The sequence below is a fragment of the Pinus tabuliformis genome, chromosome Q, assembly GCF_031772625.1.
Source record: "Pinus tabuliformis cultivar Carrire ecotype Pingquan chromosome Q, CPIR1, whole genome shotgun sequence".
NCBI classification, from domain to species: Eukaryota; Viridiplantae; Streptophyta; class Pinopsida; order Pinales; family Pinaceae; genus Pinus; species Pinus tabuliformis.
The window spans coordinates 103,493,733-103,520,459 of record NC_142296.1 but is presented as its reverse complement, the minus strand read 5'-3'; the positions used below and the strand labels follow the sequence as shown (position 1 = coordinate 103,520,459).

Here is a 26,727-nt window from a genome sequence, read left to right as displayed (position 1 = left end):
AAGATGTAGGCACTCTGCCAGGGAAAAACCCCTATCTAGGGGAAAACCCAGTCAAAATCTCTTCCTTCAATATTTTTCTTGAGACTCTTCAACCTAGACACAGACCTCTTCCAATCAGCAAGTCAACCTCCTGTTCTAGCAACTTCGACCTAGAACTTTGACCTTGCAGCAATAGCACTTTGACCTAACAAATGGCAGCAACAGCAACAACAATTTGATAGTGCTGAGATGCACATGAAAAAGGAAGAAGCCAAGCTACATTATGGAAGAAAACAAGGTCAGTGGAGCCTATTTCATTGAATTCTTATAGATTCTGTGGGTTTTCCTCCCAATTAGTAGATTTTCACCACTAGCATTCCAATAATGACACAACCTTGTATCCGATTGCATTGAAAATCATTCTGAAGATATCTGAGGATGAGGTGCCAACATGACCCCTTAGAGAATTCATGGGCATGAATTTATGTTATAGCTTCATAATTGGTTTAGATTGTTGCCAACAACTCTTAGATCTAAACATTCATGGTTTTTTGGTTTTCTTCGGTTCAACCTTTCGGGTTTTACCACATGTTCATGACTTTGACCTTTGGTTTTTTGGTGTGGCTCATTGCATTGTTAAACACTCTCAACATTAACAATTGAAGCTCTTATGAACAAACTCAGCCTTTTGTTCCTCAAATCGTATTTGTTTGAGCCTTGGCGTTGATCTATGCCTCCTCCTCTATACATGGTCTTGGCATCTGTAGTCCATTTTAACTTTGTTCACGTGCCTCTGCTCATTGTGTATTGCTCTAATTATTAGGGTTTGACATAGCCACCCATAGATCGAGTTTTGAGCAGCCAAGGAGAAGCTGCGTTGGGAGTGGACCCATAGGTGCACCCTGATGTGGGTTGGACTAGCGCTTGCCTCGATGATAACCCCTATATAAGTAAGGTTCCTCTAAAACCATGATTCTTTCCAAGACTTATCTAAAATCCCTCAATCCTATATAGGACAAAGAGATCAATGACATAGGCCAAAAGGACATGCCATGGCCAGCTATCACAAGGTCTAGGACACCTAATACGATGACTCATATGCTTGTTACCAGGCTTTTGACTTGTGACCTTGGGCATGCAATGGTGATCAATCCAATGTGAAAATGCATGTATTCCTGCTAACATGAGGGGTAATAGCTGGCTCCAACTGTGATATACATGCTCTACTGTGGAGGGTTGTGAGAACGTTAGAATCTTCCGCTTGTCACCTGAAACAATTCAAGCGTAAAATAGTAGAATTGAGTCAGGCCAAAGTCCTATCCTTCCCTAACATGGAAGTAGATCGAAAAGAAATAGTAACCAACTAAAACCAAACTGTATAATTAATATAATAAGAGAAATAACACCACACTAAAGAAATTAAAATCACATGAGCAAAATTTAAAACTAATTGAAAGGAAATTTGAATGAATGAAAACAAAATATTCATACTAATATAATGCTCATGCTAAAGAGCTTATTCATCCAATCCTACTCTAATGCACAAGTGATGAAGTATGTTAGGTCATATAACCAATGCAACCAACAAATTAATTCATAGTCATCAGAGATTTTACGTCTATGCTTGGTTGCTAAGAAAAATAGTGAAACATCAAACCTGAGATAAGTATACTAACCAACTCCATTCATGTCTTGGATCACATTTGAGGGGGAATATTCATCATATGGAATAAAATCGAAGGAATGCCATGTTCACCTGTATTATTGTAAACGTCTTCAATCATTAAAACAATATGGCTGATATATTTTTGTTTCCAATCTTAGGCGTAATACCACTTATCATTGTTGTTTGCACTGAATAAGCAAGGAATGTTTTGGTTTAGTCTCCAACTAGGACCTGCACAAAGAGTGTTGTCCACTTGGGTTGCCCCTAATCACATGCATGATACCAATGATGAGACAACTTAGTAAAATCCAGAATATATTAAATCTCACGACTTATGGTTAGCTGTTTTGGAAAAGGATATTGGAAGCTCCTAAAATATGTCTAAATTTGAGGATGTTATGGTTTGCCCACTATTGCAACGTTCATGTCCTTCATGTCAAATGGATCTTTGTATATCTGAGAATCACATGTCAAGGACATCCATTGCTAAAAGGTATATATTGTGTCAGAACCTGCACATATGCCTGCTCTTATATGAGTTCACATGGCTGCTCATACTCCATGGAAAAACTAGGTTCTTCATGAGGCCAAAATTTTGGAATTTGACATCTCTCTGTGTATGTGTCATATATAGGATCAGCAGTGAAGAAAGAACATCTCAAATCCCATTTACATCTGTTAACTTTGATGAATGAATTAATACTTTACATTTGTTTGTCGTCATTGTTCAAAAACATCCTTGGTTATTGAAGCTTCCTTTCTCCAATTTAGCAGGAGGTGTGTCATGCAGGTCAATTACTTGGAAAGCAGTGTAGGATGTGGAACTTGGAGGAGGGAGGGGAGGGGGTTCTTGAATATCTTGACATAAAGATTTTACTCATATTCTTGTTCTTCAATTATTTGTTGATTCTTGATGAAGGAACCAAGAGATTCGTCTTCACTGCTCTTTAGCTTAGTGTCTTTATCTGTTTGAGATTTCTATGTTAGGGAAACAAGGCCGAGTTACTTGTCTCCATGGTAAAGGGTCAAATGAAGGCTGTTGAGTTGGTATTTGTTTGCTGGTTGATTAGAGGAAAGCTGTGTAAGGTTTTGCTGGAGGAATCTGTGATAGGCCCGAGCTCTGTCCACTATGGAGGGCAACGCAAGAGTCCTAGTATAGGGCCAAATATCTCAACACCCTGGAAACAGGGCTAAAAGGCCTTAGGTTTCTAGCAGACAGGGCCGGGGCCTGTCCAAGGAGGCCACAAACTAAAAAAGGGGGCAGCATAGTGACCTTAGTGTGGTATCCCAATCCTGTGGGTGGCCAGTGAATGAGTCTTGGGTTGCTGTTCTATGCAAAGGAGGGTTGCTGTTCTATGCAAAGGAGGGTTGCTGAATATGTGATATAAAGTCTGTTCAAGAAAGGAGCCTTGAACAACAAGGGTAAAGGGCTAATATGCAGTAAGTTTGAAGCACTAAATTTACTGTGTAGCTGAAGTATTTGAAAGCTGATGTATGTAATGTATTTGATGGGTTAAATGCACTGTGAGCAGCTGTTGGGATAGAGATTAGAAAGGACCCTAATCACTGTGTAATGTAGGGAAAGGACTGCCAGAGGAGCAATAGACAAGATGATGTAAAGGATTGAAGACTAAAGGACTGCCTTTAGCAAGTAAGTCATGCATTGTCTTTGTATTTGGTTGATTATATTCTTGATTTCAAGAAGCATATGTCAAGTCCTAATCTGTATACTATGTATACTAGCTATACTAGTGATCTGAAGGGGCCGTGACACTTGTACAGGAGCCCTATGATTGTTTTGTTGATGGATTAATAAAAATCGAGCTTTGGGCTCAAAATCTCTGTGTACTTTATTGATTTCACTGCTGTAGATTTGCGCTGTGCAAAGTGCTTGTAAGTTGTGGGTTCCTAGTGTGTTTATGTGCGTGATTAGCCATAGACTAGATCTAGGGCCAAAGGAAAAATTCAACACACTTATGTCTAAAAATATCCACACCTTTTGGATCCAATTAGGGGCAACTTCTAGCAAGACGTCTCGTCTTTTGGATTCAACTAGGGGTGACTTCTAGTGAGACATCTCCTACCTTGGGGTCAACTAGGTGGTGAATGATACTCTTCTTCAGGTTGAAACGACCTCCTTAAAGATTGGTTCAACCTTCCTCCAAGCGGTTCACCTACAACAAAAATATGAAGTAGACTATCGCCTAATCCACCTTTTCAGCATGGCTATGGGAGCTCCCTAACAAATCTTCCCTCCAATTGCTGTGTAGTCTTATTCTGGAAATATTTTATGTTTTGTCTTCTTACAACATAAGTCAAGGAAAAAATAAAGGAAAAAGCAACCCACATGAAGGTTAGCAAAAGGAGTTCATTTATTGCAATAGGTTCAACCTCGCTAGAGCTTTTATTGGAGGAAATATTCATCTCAGCAATATCCTGTTTGTTCTAGGTTTGCACAAGAATTTACTTTGCATTTCATGTCTAGAAGATACGGGTGACATAATTGCTTTCATATATGGAAAGGTTGTAGTATGGGTTAAAAACTCTAAAGCATAGAAGATGCAAGGATGATTGGGATTCGTGAAGGAAGACTTTACAGATTATTGACTCCCCTCACTCAAGCCTTGGTTCAGATTGAAGTTAGCCCATGTGAACTTTGGCATAGAAGATTTGGTCATCTTCACTACAAAATCTTACCAACCGTAAATTCAATAGTGAATGGCATCCCCGAACTAAAAGAAGATCATGAAGAAGTATGCAAAGGATGTGCATTGGGTAAAAACACCAAGAGACCATTTGGAAGCTGTGCTTCAAGATCAAAATAAATTTTGGATCTCATTCATTCTGATGTTTGTGGTCCTATGACTCCAAAGTCTCTTGGAGGTCATATATACCAGTGTTGAAAATATCGGTATCGACAAAATATCAGTGAGGGTCTAGAAAACATCTTATCGGCAATATTGGCAAAAAATATCGGCAAAATATCGACAAATATCGGCAAGCATAAAAAATATTTTTTTTCAAATTTTTAGACATAGCCGATATTTTCAAAATATCGCGATAGTTTGCCAATATTTGCCGATATTTTGAAAATATCGCGATATTTTCTCGGCAATATATCGTTTTGTCGAAAATATCGCGATATTTTCGAATATTGCCGATATTATCAACAGTGATATATACTATGTAACATTCATAAATGACCATTCAAGGAAAACTTGGGTTTATTTAATGAAATCCGAGGATGAAGTGTTCATCAAATTTCAAGAATTCAACGCTGAAGTAGAGAACCTTACAGAAAGGAGAGTCAAGATTTTAAGGTTTGATAATGGAGGGGAATACACATCAAAATAAATTATAGCCTTCTTTGAGGAGTCTGGGATTAAGAAAGAGCTAATAGTCTCATATAATCCCGAACAAAATGGAGTCGCAGAATGAAAGAATCAATCCATTGAAGAAAGTGTAAAAGAAATGTTACATGATCAAGATTTGCCGAAATTTCTGGGGGGTGAAGCTACTAAGACAATTGTATACATACAAAATTAGAGTCCCCACAGGTCATTGGTAACATGACTCCCGAAGAAGCATTCATTGGGAAGAAACCAAGCATGGAACATCTCCATATTTTTGGTTGTCCTATCTTATTCACACACTGAAGGACAAGAGAAAGAAGTTGGATCCTTTAGTGATGAAGGGAACATTTGTTGGCTACAATAATTCTAAGGCTTATAAGATCTACACAAAAGGACACCGAATAGAAGTTAATCGAGATGTGATATTTGATGAGAATATTGCATTCAAGAAATGAAAGGATCTTCGTATGGACTCTGATGATGAAGAACTTCCTATATTTGAAGACGAAGGCACTAGGGAAGAAGATGAATCAAATCACAAGGAAGGTCCCAGTGAACCCGCACAACATGTGGTCATCCCCGAAACTAGAAAGAGACCTAACTGGTTGAAATCTACTCTATTAGATGTAGAGGGACATGGAGATGCTAAAGGCACATTCTGGGAAAGTAAGAAGCCCAAAAGATATTCATGGTATGCAACATATATGCCGAAGTTAATAGAAGCAGAGCCATCCACCTTTGAAGAAGCTGTCAATCATCAAGAGTGGAAGGATGCCATAAATGAAGAGTATCAATCAATAATAACAAATGGAGTTTGGGAGATCGTACCTAGGCTTGAAGACAAATCTGTGGTGATTTCCAAATCGCTCTACAAGATTAAACATGCGACATATGTAAGTATTGATAAATATAAGGCAAGATTTGTGGCTAGGGGATTCTCTCAACAAGAAGTCATTGATTATGAAGAGTCATTTGTTACCCCAACAAGGTATACAATTATACGGTCACTAGATTCTTTAGCAACATAAATATGATGGAATATTCGTCAAATGGATGTCAAGGTGGTATTCATGAATGGCACAATTGATGAAGAAGTCTATATAGAGTAACCCTTGGGATTTGAAGTCAAAGAGAGAGGGGCTTATGTTTGTAGGTTGAAGAAGGCATTATATGGCCTTAAGCAAGCACCAAGGGCATGGTATGCAAGAATAGATGCATACCTACAAAGATTGGGCTTCTCAAAGAGTTCTACTGATCCAAATCTCTATATCAAGGTTGTGAAGGATGAGCCCACAATCATTTTTCTATATGTGAACGATCTTCTCTTGACAGGTGTAGAAGGTTGAATCCAAGAATGCAAGAAGCAACTAGCAACAAAATTTGATATGAAGGACCTTGGGCTGATGCACTAATATTTGGGTCTGGAAGTTTGACAAGGACTTGATGAGATTTATCTAGGTCAAAGATCTTATGTGATGTTGAATTGGTTTGACATGATGGATTGCAAACCTATGACAACCCCCATGATCACAGACTTGAAGAGGCTAAGGAGTTCTGAATCAAGTGCAGTGGATCCGATTAGGTATATAAAATTGATTGTTTCACTGATGTACTTAGTGAATACTCGAATAGACATATGTTTTGCAGTGAATATTCTCAGTCAGTTCGAAGTTGAGCCGAAGCATGGTCATTGAATAGCAGGCAAGCACATTTTGAGATATCTGCAAGGATCAATCCAATACTGCCTGAAATATGCTAGGAGCAATGATGTTCACTTGATTGGATATACAAATTTTGACTGGGGAGGCAGTGAGCAGGATGGAAGAAGCACCACAAGAGAATGTTTTAGTTTGGGATCTTCCATGGTCTCATGGATGAGACGAAAGCAAGAATCAATTGCTTTGAGTAATGTTGAGGCTGAATACATTGCAGCCTTTGAAGTAAGCATAGAAGTTTTTTGGTTGAGGAAGCTGTTGTCAGACTTGTTTGAAGGACCAAGGGACCCTACATCGATACATTGTGATAACACTAGCTGTATAAGGTTGTCTAAAGACCCAATGTTTCATGGAAAGAAAAGTAAACAACAAGTATCACTACATTTGGAAGCTAGTACAAGATGGTGTGTTGCAACATCAATATATCTCCACTGATGAATAGGTAGTTGATATATTGGCAAAATCTCTTCCTAATAAGAGGCTTGTATATTTGTGGACAAGCTTGGTTTGGTTGATATATCCTTCCTAAATGAGAGGGAGAGATAGGCACATCATTCTTGTCTTCAATTGGGAAGAAAGAATGGAGTATTCAACAAGCATTTGGCATTGTTAAATTTAGGTATGTTCTATGCTTAGAGCATTTTACTTCAATTTTTCATATTAGCCCAATGTCAATATTTAGATTAGCAATCACATCAACATGATAGTAAAGTGCAGATAGAACATAAACATAAATAGTAGAAGACAATCCAAGACAAGAGGACACAAGATGTGGCACCAGCCAGGGACAAACCCAGTGTGGGGCAACCCTTGATCAATTCTTCTTATATTCTTCAATAGTTCAGCAGAGAGAGATAGTACAAGTTTACAAAACTGATATTTATGACATCAGTAGAAAAGGGTCTTGACTAGAGAAGACAATGCTAGTCACATAGAACGAGATCATTCATATGGTAGATGTATAACAAACTGAGCCAATCATGGTTAAACCTTGACCCAAAACATCTCCCAGAACTTTGATGTCTTCTCGTTGCACTAGTTGTCACTGCTTCATGAAATAGGACACATTTGCTGCTGTCATCATGATGACTGGTTAGGGAACCACGCAAAATCCTCAAACAATCATCAATACAGCCTAGGACAACTCCTTGGATATGCTATTGATCTAGGCATATATATAAGCCCTCAAACACCTATACACAATCCCTGACTGTGGTGTTATGGCTTGCGGCCTAACACATAGTTTTCCTGTAGCTTCCAGGCAACACAAATATGATCCTTGATCATCCAATGATACCTCAACAGATCTGATCCTAAGCTCCCCTAACTCTGCCCTCTTAAACAACCTCAAGGTCTTCCTGAAATGGCTTTAGAACAACCTTATTTCTTCACGCTGAATACTCCTTGCTGCAGCTTTCACGCTGTTCCTCTAGGGCAAATTCAAGCCCAATTCATGGACTTGTCACCCACAAACAGTTGCTGCACCCTCCAGCAAACCCTCCTTGCCTTGGCCTCCTCCAATCAGTCATTTTGTCCTCTAAACAGACCCCTGAAATAGCCCTCAAATGTCCATGTTGTCCAGTCCTCTCCTTGCTGTGGCTAGGGCTTCCTTTTTGCTGCAGTTAAGGGCTTCTTCTTCCTTTCCTCATGCTGCAGATATGACCTCTCCTTGCTGCGGAATTAGGGCCTCCTTTTTGAAAATGAATTAGGGCCTCCTTTTTGATAGTGAATTAGGGACTTTTGACTGTGGATGGATGACCTTAGATTAGGTCTCTCTAGACTGCAGATAGAGCTTTCTTTAGGTAGCATATAGGAGCATATTTACTGCGACCAAATCTCCTCACAAGACAGTTGTTAGGGCTTCTTAGATCTGCGGCCATATCTCCTTCATGACTGCGGCTAGGGCATCATGACTGCGGCTAGGGCATCATGACTATGGCTAGGCTTCCTCTAGACAACGTATAGGAGTCGCCTTCAACTGCGGATATAGGGTTGCATCTAGACAGTGTATGGGGCTCTCCCTCTAGACCTCTCTTTCCACCAAAACCCAAACGAGTGGAGAGAGATCGAAAGAGATGAGTGACTCCTCCTATTTATAATGCAAATAAGTTGGGGTAATTTGCTTGCTGGCCAATGTTGACAAATTGTCAATAATATGAATAAATTCATATCTCCATAAATACAAGTTGGAATTGGATGATCTTTAGATCAATCCTACACCTTTCGAAGAGAGGAATTCAATAAAAATATCAGCTTCCTTAAATAAGATGACTCACATGGAGTTTGTCCCTAGTTTCCAATTTTAATAGGGATGAAATACTCTGAGGATGAGGTAGGGCATCCAAGATAAGAGTAGTCAATGACTGGTATTCTTTGAGGTCTGGCTATCCAGGATAATAATAGTACTAGAAGGACATACTTTGTGAACACTTGGGTGGAGTATGTGCCTTGATAGACAATGATGATGGTGTTTATAAATCATTGGTCTCGCTAGCATTGTGCTCTGATCTTGGGGAGAGATAGAGGTATTAGTCAAGGCCTTGCTATGTGACAATGCGGTTGTTATGATGCTAAATAGATGGATTACAATTTCGACTCTTCATATGAGATCTCTTTACATTGAGAATGTCCATGTACCATTTATGAATAACTCCCTTGTTAAGAGGGAGTGTTGAAAAATGTGTAACTAGGTTTGGTCTTCATAAATATGAAATGTACTTTTGATTCTTGTATATTGTAAAATGAATGAAAAATTATTATTGTTATTTTTGGAGCATGGGTTTCATGCTCAAGGTCTTTTATTTTAGAGGTCAAGCACCCATTGAGTGCTTCTAGGGTTTGTCCTAGGTCAAGAAGTCAAAAGAGTCATTGTCATCAGTTGAAGACCCCATCAGGAACATTGTAACTTGTAAAGAAAATTATTTTTGTATTTAAGTGTCATAATACCCTTCAAGTCCAAGTTTCCCTGACAGCTAAGAAGTCAACCTATTTTGAGGAGCCACATCCACCTTTAGAAGCCTATATAAAGGAGGGAACTCGACCTCCTTGGACACATTCACTTCTCACTCATCCAAGTGAAGGAGAAGCACGAGAAGGCTAGCGAAGAAGGAAGAGGACGAAGAAAAAGTTTTATGGGCTAATTCTATCTCTCATGTGTGAAGAAGGAAAGCTAGGGTTTGATGCTTCAAGGTCAAAATTCTCTATCTGTTGGAAGAAGGGTCAAATAGATCACCTATTAACCCTAGATAAAGAAGCAAGTCAAGCGAAGTCGCTGGAAGGCCTTGGAAGGCTAAATTTCGCTCACACGTGTGGATGCAGTAGCAGTTGCAGGGGGTCAAAAAACTCAGACCTGTAGTAGAGGCCGAAATTTTGTAGATGGGGATCGAAGTTGTGCTGCTGGAAGAGATTTGACTGGGTTTGACTTGGACAAAGGAAGCACATCATCAGGAAGGGTCAGACTTGATCTTGGAAGGGTCTTGTTCTTGGTTTAGAGATCTTGGAATTCGTCAATTGAAGAATCTACAAGAAGAGAACAAATTTACGGGTTTTCCTCTCAAGTGGAGATGTTTTGGCCCTGGCTTGTAACCTATATCCTGTTTTATTATGTACTATTGTTCTTCTTGTTTTGGTAGTTGTTTGATGATAAGAACGAACATAATAATAAGAGAAGAAGCTAATAAGTGAGAAAAAGTGAAAAGATATCACAAGAAGTTATCATGGAAAGAAAAATAATCCTAACTATTGCCCTATAGATTTCTCAACAAGGCATTCTCTAAGTGTTGATATTGTGTTGGTATGTTAGATTCAATGGAAACCAATAGGTCAATTAGTAAACTATTACAAACGTAAGTAGTAGTGAAGACCTTGGTGCAGATTTGAAACTTTGTTGCTAATGCTAGGGCCCTAGTCACTCATTTATCAATTTTTCTTTCCAACTTTCTGCATAAATTTAATGCTTAGACCCATCCCAGTTTCATGTTTAATGAAATCTCATCATGATTAATGCCCAACCCGCATGTTTATTTGCTGCTGTCATAAACATGAATATATCATAAATTGAAAGACGAGTCCAATCTACTTTTTCCCTTTTGCTGAGATAAAACACAAGTAAACGCACAAAAATTTACACAAGAATTTTTGGGCGATAGCCCCTGGAAAAACCTTGAAGGGTAAGCAAATGAGAGAGAGGAGATATTTTTATTTCTAAGAGAATAATTTACAGCGGTAAAAGTTTTCAACGATTTCCAACGAAATCACACAAACTTATCTCAATTTGTGTGCCAAACTTTTTGGAAATCATGTAATTTTCTCCCTCGATTTTTGTGCCAAAACAACTTTGAAATGTGTGCAGATAGCCCCTTAAAATTCGTGCTCAATAGCCCCCTCAAATTTTGTGATGTTGTACAAATTCCTTGCCTCAAAAATTGTGCCACAACCCTAAAAATTCGTGCATGTTTTATGTTGTACGAACAACACAATAAATGCATTGTACCCTACCTCGATTCTTGTGACTACTACCTGAAAATTTGTGCCAACTACTTTGAAAATTGTGCTATACCTGTTATACTATTTATAGCTTGGAACTCGTGCCCTTGCTACTGTGCGAATTCACGTTGACATTCATGGCTTTCCTACTCTCTCTCTTCTTCTCCTCATCCAAAACTCATGAATGAAAAATGGTGTCTTTTCTTCTCCTCAAGTTGCTTTTTTGTTTTCCTCGTGAAGAGTGACCTAACCCTAAGATCCAATGGTTGAGATTAGACCTTAGCCATTGAGATCAAGTTTGGGGATTTAATCTCTCATTGACTTAAGTCACTTTATCCCCTCAAATCACCTTTTCATTTAATATTCTCAAAAGGTCACTTAGATTTTATATCTCATAAAGTCACTTTAACTTTATATCTCATAAAGTTATGTCAAGGGTTCATGTTGGACACTTTTTCCTAGGCAAGACACCAAGCTTAAGGAAACACTTGTCCTTGGTATGCTTTTCTAACACTCCCTCTTACTAAGGAAAGTGTTCTTCACCATTTCCATCTTGTCTCTAAAGTAGACAAGCTTGCCTCTTGGCAAGGACTGTGTTAGTGTTAGCGACTTGCTCATCAATAGATATGTACTTGCTCCTCTCTATACATAAGTGCTAGATGAAGTGATATTTCATCTTTATGATTTTTAAACTGTCATAAGAAACTAGATTCTTCGTAAATTTTAAACTATGATTATCGCAGTAAATGATTATAGGCCTCAACTGCTGACCAAATAAGCCCACGAACAACTTGTGAATCCCAATGGCCTCGTATTTGGCCTGACTAGCTGCCATGTACGTTTCCTCAGCAGAATTGAGTGCTACTGACCTTTGCTTCCAGTGGAACCATGACACAACTGTCGAACCCAGCCTGTAGCAGCACCCAGAAGTGATTTTCTTGCCTTCAACATATCCTGCACGATTTGAATTTGTATAGCCAGTCAACTTGAATCCACCCCCATGAGCATAATCCAGACCATAATCCACTGCCCCATCTAGATACCAAAGCACATGTTTTTCATTCACCTAATGTACTGTCCTAGGTTCCACCATATTGATTGAGAGTGTTGAATACAAAACATATGTCTGATATAGTGTTGACCATATACATCAATGAGCCTATCAACTCACAATAAATCATGGGATCAACCAAGTTGGACTTAAAAGCATGAAGCTTCTGTTGAGAAATCTAGGGCATAACAATTAGGTGATTTCTCTTCTTATGATAATTGCTTGTGAATGCTTTTTACTTCTTTTGTTTACGATCTTCTCTTTACTTAGATTATTATAGTGTTCTTCTTCATCAAACAACTACCAATGCATAAACAATAAGGAGACAAGAGACAAAGAATGTAGGCTATCAGCTAGGGCCAAAACCTCTTCAACTTGAGAGGAAAACCCAAATAGATTCTTCTTCTTATAAATACTTCAATTGGCGAATACCAAGACTAGGACCCTTTACGTATTTGCCTCTTCAGGACCAAGTCACAAAGATTTCTTGACGAGTCCTTCTTCCTTGAGTCAGTGATAGCCAAACTTCTTCCTTCTTCTTGGCTATTTTTCAGAGTTTCGGTTCCTAGAAACAGACCTACGACTTTCGGCTCTAAGTCAAAATCCCTAACTGAGGTATATGAGAGTGAAACACCTTGATTCTCTCCGCTCTAGATGGAGACCTTCTCTCCTTCAACACGACTTCAGAATCACCTTGTTCTTCTCCCAAAATTGCCCTCTTAATATGACTGTAGTATCTCGGTCCTTTCTGTAGTAGATGATCCCTATGTTCTTCACACGTGTGATGGATATCAGCCCTAAAACAAACCCAATCAACTTCACTCTTCCCTTCCTTTCACTTTGTTGGTTATGAAATTGCTCCTTGTGATCTTCACTCTTCTTTCTATTGCAGATTGCTTGACCAATTTCTTGCTTCAAATGGACTCTGAGTTGCCCTATATATAGTGATATTCCCCTCAAATAAGCCGACTTCTCCTAGCCAATAGGTCGACATGCCATTTGGTGTAGGTTTAGTACTCCATCTTGACGTCGACTTGCTGGAGGAGCTAGAGTGTGGTCTTGGAGGGCCTTTTGGCATTTTCATTGACTCATATACAAATGTAACATGCCCAAGAAGGGTCCTTCATACATGACATTGACTTAATTTGAATTTATGACCAATCCTAAAGGCTCACAATGGGAGCCATAACTAAAAAGAAAATTCCTTGCTCATGAAAACCATGAGACAAGCATTGCAATAATACTTTTATTTTTCTTCTTTATATTAAATACATACACGCCATTACGAAGACCAAAACTAGTTACATTTTTCAACTCTCTCTCTTAACTAGGGAGGTATTCATAATGGTACTTGGTCATTTTGAATCTGAATAATTCTCATAAGAAGAGTCAGATTGGTAACCCATGTGTTTAGCATCATATCAACCAACATTATCACAAACCAAGGCCTTGACTAACAACTCTATCTCTCCACAAGATCAGAGCACAGTGCTGGCGAGACCAATGATGTATAAATACCCCCATCATTGTCTCTCTCGGAACATACTCCACCTGGGTTTTCAGAGTGTGTTCCACCATGACTATTCTTATCTTGGATTCCCAGTCCTTAAAGAATATCAATCCTCTACGACTACTCTTATCTTGGATGCCCTAACTCATCCTCAAAGAGTATTAGATGCCAGATGTTTACCTAATCCTACATTCTGTCTTCCCAGGTGAAGACAAGAATGATGTGTCTATCTCTCCCTCTTATCTTAGGGAGGACATACCCATTCCATTGAAGGAATGTACCCAAGCTCCCTCGTGACCAGGGACTTGCTTCCAGCATCTCATCAGGGGGAGGTTATTGGACAACCAGCTACTTGGAGAACTCCTTCCTTCGATGTCATGAATGTCTTCATGGTCACGGAGTCTACATCTATTGGGACTTCTTTGTAGGGCACAAACCATCCATCACTTTCATTAATGAGTAAGTCATGTCATCATTCATGCCATGTTTTCTTAAGGATCTTTCATCTTGTTATATGGTCATCTGTGGTGGAAGACATCCACAACTCTTCCCTTGGTAGCCTTGCATAACCCCATCAAGATATTATTCGAAAATAAGAAATCAACATTAAATCAAAGTTACCTTTGTGATGGTCCTTCATGATGACATCTTTTGGTTTGCATCAACACCTTGCATACATATTGACACATTTCCAATAGATATACCATTGTCAAGGGTCTCCTTCCTTTTTAGACTTCATCAGAGTCTTCATATCTTTCATGGAGATATCGTAGTCAAATATTTTAGTGCTTGGATGTTGATTGCCTTCTCCATAGTTGCTTATTTCACGATCTCTTACTTTGTTTCTTCACAAATTTCCTTTCAGGAACTTTCAATCGTAGGTCCTCCAATTAATGTTAACCATGTTGATTTCATCTAGTGAATGTGTGACCCATTCCTTCCTGCGTATTTTCAATGGAGGAGGTCCTTTCCTTTGATCATGCTTTGGAAGTAGAGCATTTATCCATGTTATCCACAACCATATGACATGACTCCAAATTATCAAATGGCATACATACCTCATTCTTCTTTCAGGCCATCTTCCTTCATCAACTTCCTTGATTAAAAAACTTCAATCCCTTGACCTGCTTATTGACATCATACCATTCTTTCATGAATTCCTCCAAGTTGAAATTATTGATGAAACACTTGCTCCCTTTTGTTTGGTGAACCTTTCGATGTAGATTCCAATAGAGGATCTTGAGTATTCTCATTCAACAGATGTTTCCTCTTAACTAATGTATGATGAGCTTTGTTCCAGATGGCTTCCTTTTTCTTTTTCCCATAAGAGTTTTGAATGAGGTTACCAAGAACTATATCTTTTCATAGACCTAGTTCAACTATCATTCATGCTTCCATATGATGATGTCACGAGCTCTTGCTTCTAGTGCTTCTTATGATGCCATTTTCTAACATGATGCATCCTATCATGCTTCTAATGATTCCTAATAGTTATACTTTACAACAGGAAAACTTGAAAACAAAACTTGAAAAGAAGTAGGTGAGGAAGACTATCTCAATCATAATAGAGATATTTTACTTCCTCTTTCTTCAATTTCTTCTTTTTAGTTTCCTCCACTTCTTCAGTGATATGGGCTTCTTCTCTTCCTCTTTTGTTATTGCCTTTCTTGATCTTAGGACAATCTCTCTTGTAATGCCGATATTCTTCACATCCATAGCATTGAATCTTAGCCATGTTGTTCTTTTTTCTGAGGACTAAACTTTCAAAAATTTCCTTTCTTTTTGTCATTGTAGTATATGCTTGATTTTGCTCACTTGATCCTACATCAGATTTTGCCTTTGGCCTGGATTCTTCTGTCTTGTATATTGACCATAGATCTTGGAATGGAGTAGCTTCTTTCTTCCCATAAATACTTGAAGTAAAGTTACCCCACTGCTTCGATAGTGCATTTAGTACTACTATAGTCATTTCTCTATTAGACATGACCTCTCCTAGATCTTGAAGTTGATTTTTGATTTCAGATATCCTCATAAAGTATGAGGCTATTCCTACTTCTTTTGACATCTTTAGCTTGTAGAGTTTGGGATGACTTCTCCTACAATGCTTACATAATACAACTCTACTAGTTTTCATATATTTCTTTTGAAGTTTCGAGTTTGTTACATATGGAATGAGGGGATCCTTAATGGATTCTACGGGAATCCTTTGAGCCCTAACTTCCCCTTTCATTAAATTTGCAAGTGCTTGAGCATCTTCTTTCACTAGTTTGGTGATATATCCTTTGCCCTGATCCATGACCTCATTCTCAATGAGATTTAGATTTGTCCTCTTTTTCCATTCAAGATAGTTTGAAGCCCCAATCAATTTGTTACTTTTCTTGCAAAAACACATTTTGACAAATTCAGATGTGGACATAAATATACTTGTTAAGATGCTTCTTCCACTTGCTGCTTCTTGGAATTTGATGATGATGTAGATAGTAGAGAACTTCTCCTTGATGAAGATAGTTCTCTTCAAGAATGATCCTTCACAGAGAGAGAGATCACTTTTGGTGACGATTGATGATGACTCCTTGATGATCTATTTTTTGAAGAAAAGGGTAACTAGGTTCGGTATTTGTCAATGTAATTTTGATATTTGGACTTGTCAAGAAAAATAATTATTATTTTTATAATTAATATGAATGAGTTTCTTGCTCATTCCATAGGTCTAGGAAAGTCAAAGAGTCAAGATTATATTGAAGAGCTCTACTTGAGCATCTATGTAATGAAAATGGGTCAACCTAGTGTCCGACAACCCTCCAAATGACAAGCACCATCCTCTCTGTCACGTCGACTTGGAAATCGAATTAAAAGACTGTCAAGTTGGCTCATAAAAGATGACGCACCGGTTCATTGGTCATGTCGGCTTATTTATGGAACCTAACTACTATATATGGGTGTGGAAAGTATCCACATTACAACTAGAAAAACATTGTGGATGTCTCTAAGGCCCTATTTTTATGACTAGCCATGGACTTGGTGAAGGGGTTTGTGCTGCCCCTTTTGGGTGAGGGTACTCCTTGAAGCCATGAATTTCTCTGAGCACATACCCCAGTATGCATCTTACCTGCCAGTCACCTTCGTGTCTTTATTGACCAAGGGCCATGGTTAGGTGGTTAAGCTTGTCGAGGTTGTCACACATCGAGCCAATGGGTTAGGTGTGTGTGATATTTACCTAGTGGTAGGCGCACCTACCATGTGTTGAAAAATGTGTGACTAGGTTCGGTCTTCATAAATATGAAATTGTAGTATACCTAGGGGGAATAATATGAGGTACAAAGGGAGGTACCTAATGGAATAATAATGGGATGGACAATATTGATAAATAAGGTGGTTAACCCGTATCATGTAAGGGACCACAAGTAGTTAGTGATAATGTAATAAGCCTAAGGTATTAGATAAATGGTATCGAGGGAACCATGGTAATGACCCATAGTATTGTATGTATGAGGCCTATATAGAGGCTAGAGACTCCACATTGAGAGATGTCAAGGAATAATATAAGATAATAGTAATAAACCCAAGAATAATAAGATTTAAATATAGAAATGCTTCACTATTGATATCAAAACCCTTAAGGTAGGGCAACACCATACATTCACTCCTTAAAGAAGGAGAGCACTCCACAAGCCATATGTCTGTTCATACAATATTCCTTGACATCTCTCAATGTGGAGTCTCTAGCCTCTATATATGCCTCATACATACAATACCATGGGTCATTACCATGGTTCTATCAATACCATCTATCTAATACCATGGGCTTATTACGTTAATATTAACTACTTGTGGTTCCTTACATGATACAGGTTAACCGCCTTATTTATTACTATTGCCCATCCCATTATTATTCCATTGGGTACCTCCCTTTGTACCCCATATTATCCCCCCTAGGTATACTACATTCCACCCCTCTTAACATGTTTTTTCCTCGAAACATGTCGCAATAACACACATAATAAGATATACTCAAAAGAGTAGTCCACTGGTACCATGCACGTGCATCTAGCCATCCAAGAGAAAGGTGAACCCTCGATCCAGCTGGTGCCTCGCTCGCTTGAGATGGAAGTTGACCGTGGAGGCTCTTCTTTGTTGATGTGTAGTAGGTGGATCGCCGCTCCTTTCTATCTATTATGTGGGGGTTGTTGTCGTTGTGGCTAATTCATTGCCATCTTGTTGGTTGTTTTCTTGCGGGGTGATGTGGGTGGTGATATGCTGAAGTTTTAACCGACAGTGGAGCCTGAGTGGTATCTGGTACATGTTGTGGTGCCTGCTGTTGTTTCTTATCTTCCAATATTACTTCAACCACTGAGTCCTTATCTGATGTATCAGTACCTGTAACCTTTTCTGCTTCAACATTTGTTTGTGTTTGATTCTCGATCATCAACGGCTCATCATCTGATGTGTAAGTGTCATTAGAGCTTTGTGCTTCTGCTCCATAGTCTCTGCTTGGGTCTTAATGGAAATATCCTGCAATGTAATTTTTTTCTTTTTATACCAGAGCTTTAGGAATTTCTTCTGCACATTAATATTGACAGTACCCACAGATTCTATCCAAGGATATTCTAAAACAACATCAATGTTATCCATATCTGAAGTTTAAAAATTACAATGCAACACATACCTATCCATCGAAAGCTTCAAATCTTTATAAACTTGCACATCCTCATCATTAACCTGTGTGTTTTCAATGTGTTTTGCTGGCACTTGCAATTTTTTTGCCAAATTGACATTTATGAGATTTTTCTTGCAACTAGGATTTATAGACACAATGATTTTCTCCTTCTGAATCAATCCATGAACCTGCAATAAATAGATACCAGCAGAAAATAATCTTTTAGGTTTCTTGGTTTCCTTCTTTCTTGTAAAAATAAAATCTTTGCTAGGCTGTGTGCCTGTCTATGTGAGCTTAGTAAAAGGACCCACAAAATTAGATATACAGTCAAAGTGGTCACAAATAGATTTTGCGAACATCTGCCAAGTAGTTGTCCTTGGATGGCATTTTTGATGACACTGTCACCATTGCCATCTTTCGTGGTCCAAGTACATGATTCCCACACTCAGCTGAGTCGCATCATCTATGATGTGATTCAATGTGAAACATTTCTCCATTTGTGCTAGCGATGTGGTTGGATGAGAGCCATCAAATTTATACAAGTTTCTCAAATTCGGATCTAGGCCCGCCATCCCAAAAAAATTTGGCGAAAATTTGAAATGGCCACAATTCCGTCAATATTGCTCAGAATCCCTATTATGACATTTTTTCGGAAATGGAACAACCATTCTGCATCTTCCGATGCGGCAAACATATAGATCTAGGCACTAGAATTTTAGATCCACACTGCAACTGTCCCCTAGCACAAAAAATATATGAAGAAAGAGCTTATTTTAAATCAACGATATCTCCCTCATTCGGACTCCGATTCGACTGATTTTTTTTTGAACTTGGGTATTTTTTCACAGACAATCCAGATCTGCAATTAGATTCTTCAGATTGTGCACCAAAATGTACAGATCTGCGCCACAAAGCCGCCGACCCGAAAAAATGTTTGCCACCCAACTGATTTTTAAATCATCAATATCTCCCTCATTCGGATTCCGATTCGGCCGATTTTTTTTTGAACTTGGGTATTTTTTTTACAAAGAATCCAGATCTGCAATTAGATTTTGCAGATTTTTCACCAGAATGTACAGATCTGATCTGCAAACTCGTTGCCCAAAAAATTCTTACAAAAATAAAAATAAAAATAAAAATTCGCCACTTTGCCCAAGAAATTGCTTTGATACCACTTGTCATGGATTTGATATGAAAATATATGAAATGATATCAATATACCCAATAACTGCAAATAATCACAAAAAATAACAAGATCTGAATATAGAAATGCTTCTCTTTATTGATCAAACCCTTAAGGTAGGGCAACACCATACATTCACTCCTTAAGGAAGGAGAACACCCCACAAGCCATATGCCTGTTCATACAATATTCCTTGACATCTCTCAATGTGGAGTCTCTAGCTTCTATATAGGCCTTATACATACAATACCATGGGTCATTACCATGGTTCCCTCAATACCAGCTATCTAATACCATGGGCTTATTACATTATTACTAACTGCTTATGGTCCTTTACATGATATGGGTTAACCACCTTATTTATTACTATTGCCCATCCCATTATTATTCCATTTGGTATCTCTCTTTGTACCCCATATTATCGCCCCCTAGGTATACTACAGAAATGTACTTTTGATTCTTGTAAATTGTAAAATGAAAGAAAAAATTATTATTATTTTTGAAGCATGGGTTTCATGCTCAAGGTATTTTATTTGATAGGTCAAGCACCCATTGAGTGCCTCTAGAATTTTTCCTAGGTCAAGAAGTCAAAAGAGTCATTATCATAAGTTGAAGGCCCCATCAAGCACATTGTAAGCACCTACCATGTGTTGAAAAATGTGTAACTAGGTTCGGTCTTCATAAATATAAAATGTACTTTTGATTCTTGTAAATTGTAAAATGAAAGAAAAATATTATTATTTTTGGAGCATGCTTATGGTCCTTTACATGATACGGGTTAACCACCTTATTTATTACTATTGCCCATCCCATTATTATTCCATTTGGTATCTCTCTTTGTACCCCATATTATCGCCCCCTAGGTATACTACAGAAATGTACTTTTGATTCTTGTAAATTGTAAAATGAAAGAAAAAATTATTATTATTTTGAAGCATGGGTTTCCGCTACGTATACGACTTTTGGTCGTTACAGTTCGGTCTTCATAAATATTAAATGTACTTTTGATTCTTGTAAATTGTAGGCCAAGCACCCATTGAGTGCCTCTAGGATTTTTCATAGGTCAAGAGGTCAAAAGAGTCATTGTCATAATTTGAAGACCCCATCAGGCACATTGTAACTTGTAAATAAAATTATTTTTGTCCTTAAAAGTGTCAAAATACCCTTCAAGACCAAGTTGGTCTGACCACTGGGAAGTTGGCCCGACAATTGGGAAGTCAGCGCGACTTTAGTCATAAAGTCAAATTAAGTCAATGTCATGTATGAAGGACCCTTATTGGGCATGTTACATATTTGTATGAGTCATTAAAAGAGTCAAAGAGGCCCTCCAAGACAAAGCATAAGCACCTCCAACAAGTTAGCTTCAAGGAGTAATGGAACCTCACCAAAGGACATGTTGGCCTAGATCTCTATCAAATCGACTTATATACATGGGAAAATCACTATAATAGGCAGCTCGACTCTCATTTGGAGACAATCAAGTCGGTCAAGAACAAGTTCGCAACGAAGAAGTGCGAAGATCACTTGGGAAGAAGCCTCATCTCCATCGAAGAGAGGAAAAGGAAGAGCGAAGTCTTTAGGATTGATTTTGGATTTGTTTAGGGCCACTTTGATATCACATGTGCGAAGAAGAGAAGGATCATTCGCTGCAGAAGAAGCTGAGAAGAATTGCGATCCTCTTGGGTAACCGAATTTGGAGAAGGACAAGTCAAAAGAGAAGCCAAGTTAAGCTAGAAGGAGATCCTATCCTAACAGAAGAAATCAAGGGCATTATCTAGAAGGTGACACTTTCTAAGAAGCTGTAACTAGGGTTTCTAAATTAGGGATGAAAGTTGCAGACCTAAATCAAGGGGTCGAAATTCTGAAAGGTAGCCGAGAAGGAGGAAGAAATAAGAACGCCGACTATCATTGACTCAAAGGAACTCATCAAGTAAGCTTTGTGACTTGGTCTTGGAGAGGCAAATAGGTCAAGGGGCTTCGTCTTGGTGTTCGTCAATTGAAGTCTCTATATGAAGAAAAATTCGTTTGGGTTTTTCTCTGAAGTGGGAGAGGTTTTTTCCCTGGCTGATAGCCTGCATCTTGCATCTCTTGCCTCTTTATTGTTTATTCTTTGGTCGCTGTTTGATGAAGAAGAACTCTATAATAATCCAACTAAAGGAAGATTCTAATCTATTGAAGTAAAAATCATTCACAAGCAATTATCTTAATAAAGAAATCTCCTTGTCTTGATGCCCCAGATTTCTCAATACAACCCACTAACTCAATGTGGAAATAATGCAACAAAAGACCCACATGTGTGAGACGTAAGCCTCTAAATGATAATGTCATGCCCCTTTTGGACTATAAGGCTGAGGTGTTTCCATGTGTCATGATCATCCATCATTTGAGGAATACTCCTCAAATCCAACCTCAAAGCAACTTGAAGGGTTCAAAATCAAATTGGGTTGTCACCATGTCATCTCCATGGGTTTCTAATGGTCTAACACAATGCCTCCTCTCTCAAGCATTAGGGCTCCATCAAGGGCAACAAGGCCTCCCTAGTCTCATGGAAGACCATACTCATTTGGGCTATGAATCATGGTCTCCCCATCAGGTAGTGTCAAGGACGGCTTGGAGGCATGTTGGGTTTAGAAGTGTAATCATTAAGAATCCTCTGCGCTGGGTCAAAGAACAATGTCCTGGGGGTACTCTGGGATGTGCATCAATTGCTCAGGTCATCATAGTTCCTAATGCTTAGATGTATGTGGGCAACGCTGCATTTGCCAAGTCATCAACATCTCTGAAAGGCATGGGTACCTGTGGAGTGGGTTCCCTCAATCCCTAGGCTACTATGGAACACCTGACAAGACCAACTTAAACTCCAACAAAGGAAACCATTCATTAGAGACTAAGATCATATAAGCATGTAAGTGGACCAATTGTGCATTTTAAGGGCATATTAATACTTCAAACTTGGATCGCCTTTCATTATCTAATGAGACCATGTCTTGTAAAGGTGTTCCCTACCTTGATAAGGGTGGCCAATAATCAACCCTATTAGGTGCTTCCAATCCCCAAGGGGAAGTGGCATTTCCAAGATCAACTCCTCAATCAATAGGTGTTAGTGTAAATGAGTGGCAAGGTGTTAGTGTAAATGAGTGGCAATGGAGGCAAAAGGCTTCATCCCCAAGTGCCATGGTCAAAGGGGACCAGCTAATGGGAGTTGACATTTAGAGTGGATAGATGTAGTGGAGGGAGAAATTGTGGAGGCATGAGTTACCCTCTTCAACCCGCGTTTTCCCCTCCTCTAGTGTGCCATTTACTTTTTTTTATTTATTATGCTTTTATTTTTGTTGCATAGCTTAAGGGTTGGAGCTTGCTCTTTATGATATAGCCTTTGATTTTACCCCTTAAGATGAGGCAGTTTATCTTCATCGAGGTGGAGACATGCAAGGGTTCCTTTTTGATTTTACCCCTTAAGATGAGGCAGTTTATCTTCATCGAGGTGGAGACATGCAAGGGTTCCTTTTAATGAAATGGAGCATCAAATGCCGAGGGACTAGGGGAGGGACTAGGGGATGGTTTAATGAAATGGAGCATCAAATGCCGAGGGACTAGGGGATGGTTAATGAGGAAAGTAGAACTCATGCTAGGCTTTGGCCCATGCGCTAATTTATGTCCAAACGATCTTTTTCATTTTGTTTTTCTTTTTCTTTCATTGTGGTCATAATATGCTTGTTCATTCTTTTAGCTGCATTAAGCTCCAAGGCAATACTTCCCGGCCCTACTCTAGGATGTGGACAAGAGGGTTCCAAACGTCAATGAACCAATGATACGTTAGACCTGAAGAATGAAGATAGTATATAAGGGGTTTGTAATGCGATATGTATGGTGCAAGGAAAGTGAACATGCTATATCTATGCATGTTTTCCGAGTAGTGCCCCTTGGCCTTGAGGGAGGTCCGCCTTGAGGGATTGCACTAGGGCTAAGGATTAAGCCCTAGTAAGGTGAGAGAACATATTTACAATTAAGATCAGTTAATCTTCCAGATTAATGCCCGTGCGAAGGTGAGAGAACATATATACAATCAAGGTTGGTAAATCTTCCGCATCATCCCTTGTATATACTAAATGTTGTTCAAAACAAACAAGTATGATCACCCCTTCTCTATATTAAATGTTCATAACAAACAAGTATAAGCATCTAACTCCAGAATGATCAAAAGTACTTTTTGAATAGCAGCCCACCTATATATGAAGAAGAAATGCTAGATGGTGAGAGTTATATGGCCCACCTATATATGAAGAAGAAATGCTAGATGGTGAGAGTTATATGGCTGATGCAGATGGTAGAGGCACATGGCATAGAGGCACATGGCATATTATTATGAGGCACATGGCATAGAGGCACATGGCATATTATTATGGAGAAGTAAAAAAATTCTCCTATGGGTAACACCGTTTTGGTGGATAACACTCCCCAGTCTCATGGACTACAAAAATACAAAATTAAGGATGAATCGATATATGGGTGGTTTGAGGATTAACCAAGGCTGTGTGGAGAGCCTATCTGCTGTGAACTATAAAAAAAATTAAGTGGCGAATCGATATATGGGTGGTTTGAAGAAATTTCGATGATATATATATATATATATATAAAATCAATTAAATCAATATTTTATATGAATTTTATTAAATTTAATTATTTTATAATTCATAGCTTTTGTACATAGGAGAATATATATGTTTATTTTAATATGTTATCATCAATTAAATTAATATTTTATATGAAGTTTAGTCTATCTGCTGTGATCTATAAAAATTAAGGGACGAATCGATATATTGGTGGGATGATATATATATATATATATATATATATATATATATATATAATCAATTAAATCAATCTTTTATATGAATTTTATTAAATTTAATTATTTTATAATTCATAGTTTTCCTAAATATAGGAGAATATATATGTATGAATTTTATTAAATTTAATTATTTTACAATTCACAGTTTTTGTAAATAGGAGAATATATATGTTTATTTTAATATGTTATCATCAATTAAATTAATATTTTATATTTTATATGAAGTTTATAAAATATAAATATTTTATAATTCAGGTAAAAAGTAAAGAGGAATTTAGGAATTTATGTTGATATCAATTTCATATATATACTTAAAACTAAATGTGGATATCATTTTTTATATACATATAATTAATTTATGTGAATATCAACTCCATATTTAGAATATATGGAAAAAAAAAGTGTTAAAATATTTAATATTGTATATAAAAAAAATATTTAATGTGAATATCAATTTCATATTTAGAATATATGGAAAAAAAAGTGTTGAAATAAAATATTTAATATTGTATATAAAAAAAATATTTAATGTAGGTTATCAATAAAATATTTTAATACTAATTAAAATTAAAACTAAATGTGGATATCATTTTTATATACATATAATTAATTTATGTGAATATCAACTCCATATTTAGAATATATGGAAAAAAAAAGTGTTGAAATAAAATATTTAATATTGTATATAAAAAAAATATTTAATGTGAATATCAATTTCATATTTAGAATATATGGAAAAAAAAAGTGTTGAAATAAAATATTTAATATTGTATATAAAAAAAATATTTAATGTAGGTTATCAATAAAATATTTTAATACTAATTAAAATTAAAATTGATGTATACTCAAAAATATATTAATAGTAAAAAACTATTTTAATTTGCGCTAATAAATATTGATATACATGTTAAATAAAATATTTTAATTTGCGCTAATAAATATTGATATACATGTTAAGTAAAATATTTTATTGCGAATTATGTGTATATTATATGTCGTTTAAAAAAATGTATATATCATGAAAAATTAGTTTTCATTGTTAAAATGTTTATTTGGTCCCATATATATTTTATATAGCATTCAAAAATATAGCTTAAAAAAACAAAAAAATACACATACACATTGTATTTTGCAAAAATACAGATTGTAGATTGTATTTTGTACTCTAAGCAAAATACAGATTGTAGATTGTATTTTGTACTCTAAGCAAAATATGTATTTTGTACTCTAAAAAAGTTTGCAAGTGCAGAAATTTCGTTCCGTTTTACTCGGAAAATTTCGTCCTACTCGGCCCAGGTTACTCGGCCCAGGTTAGATCTTTACTTGAAAGTGGATCTATGCTGAGCAAATTTATAGTTTTGATTTAATGATATTTACATATTATTTCTCACTTTAATCTACTTGCATGCGTTTTAGTCCACATATAATTTTCTTCTTCAATATAAGCTGCGGTCTCAATTTTTAATTTTTCAAAATGTTTCTAACACTATCAGCCCATGTTACATGTTTCCTTATAGGGGTATGTTGATCAGGTTCTTTTTCAAGGGGGATATTGTTCTTGTTCTTTTTCAAAGGGGATATTGGACTTCTTTCTTTTCTTCGATAAAGTAAGTGTGGGATTTTAATTTTAAAGAATTGGAAAGATTTATAAATGATTTCCAGGTTTATAATATATTATTATATACATAATAATATTATTAATACATTATTATATAAAAAAACAATAAAGATTTTATAAATGATCGGTTATTAATGTTATGATTTTATAAATGATCGGTTGTTACTAATATTTATGATTTTAAATGTTTTTATTAATATGTATAGATGATTGGCTGTTATTAATGTTTATGATTTTAGATGTTTTTATTAATATGTTTAGTTTTTATTTTTATTAAATTAATAAATGGTACTGAAATCACTCAAATCCTCACAATATGATGTTTAGCCATTACTAATTTATATTTATTTATAATTTTGAATATTTATGTTATGAAATGATGTAGAATTTTGATTAAAATGTTAAAAAATTATATTTAAATTAAATAAAAAGGGAAAAACAATAAATATTGTATAGATGATTGGTTTTTTTTATGGTTATTATTTTAAATGCCTTTAGGGATATTTTTATTAATGTTAGATGATTGGTTTTTTTAATGGTTATTATTTTAAATGCCTTTAGGGATATTTTTATTAATGTTAGATGATTGGTTTTTTTTAATGGTTATTATTTTAAATGCCTTTAGGGATATTTTTATTAATGTTATGAAATGATGTAG

At 36.9% G+C, this 26,727-nt stretch overlaps 1 pseudogene across 1 annotated transcript in view; it reads left to right on the top strand.

Moving 5' to 3' along the window:
- Positions 1-26,190, top strand: part of LOC149218441 (uncharacterized) — a 179,023-nt pseudogene extending 152,833 nt beyond the window's left edge. The window contains exons 6-7 of the transcript XR_016249169.1: positions 25,701-25,761; positions 25,969-26,190. The product of XR_016249169.1 is annotated as an uncharacterized LOC149218441 (transcript). The remainder of the gene's footprint in view (positions 1-25,700; positions 25,762-25,968) is intronic.
- Positions 26,191-26,727: the final 537 nt, after the last annotated feature.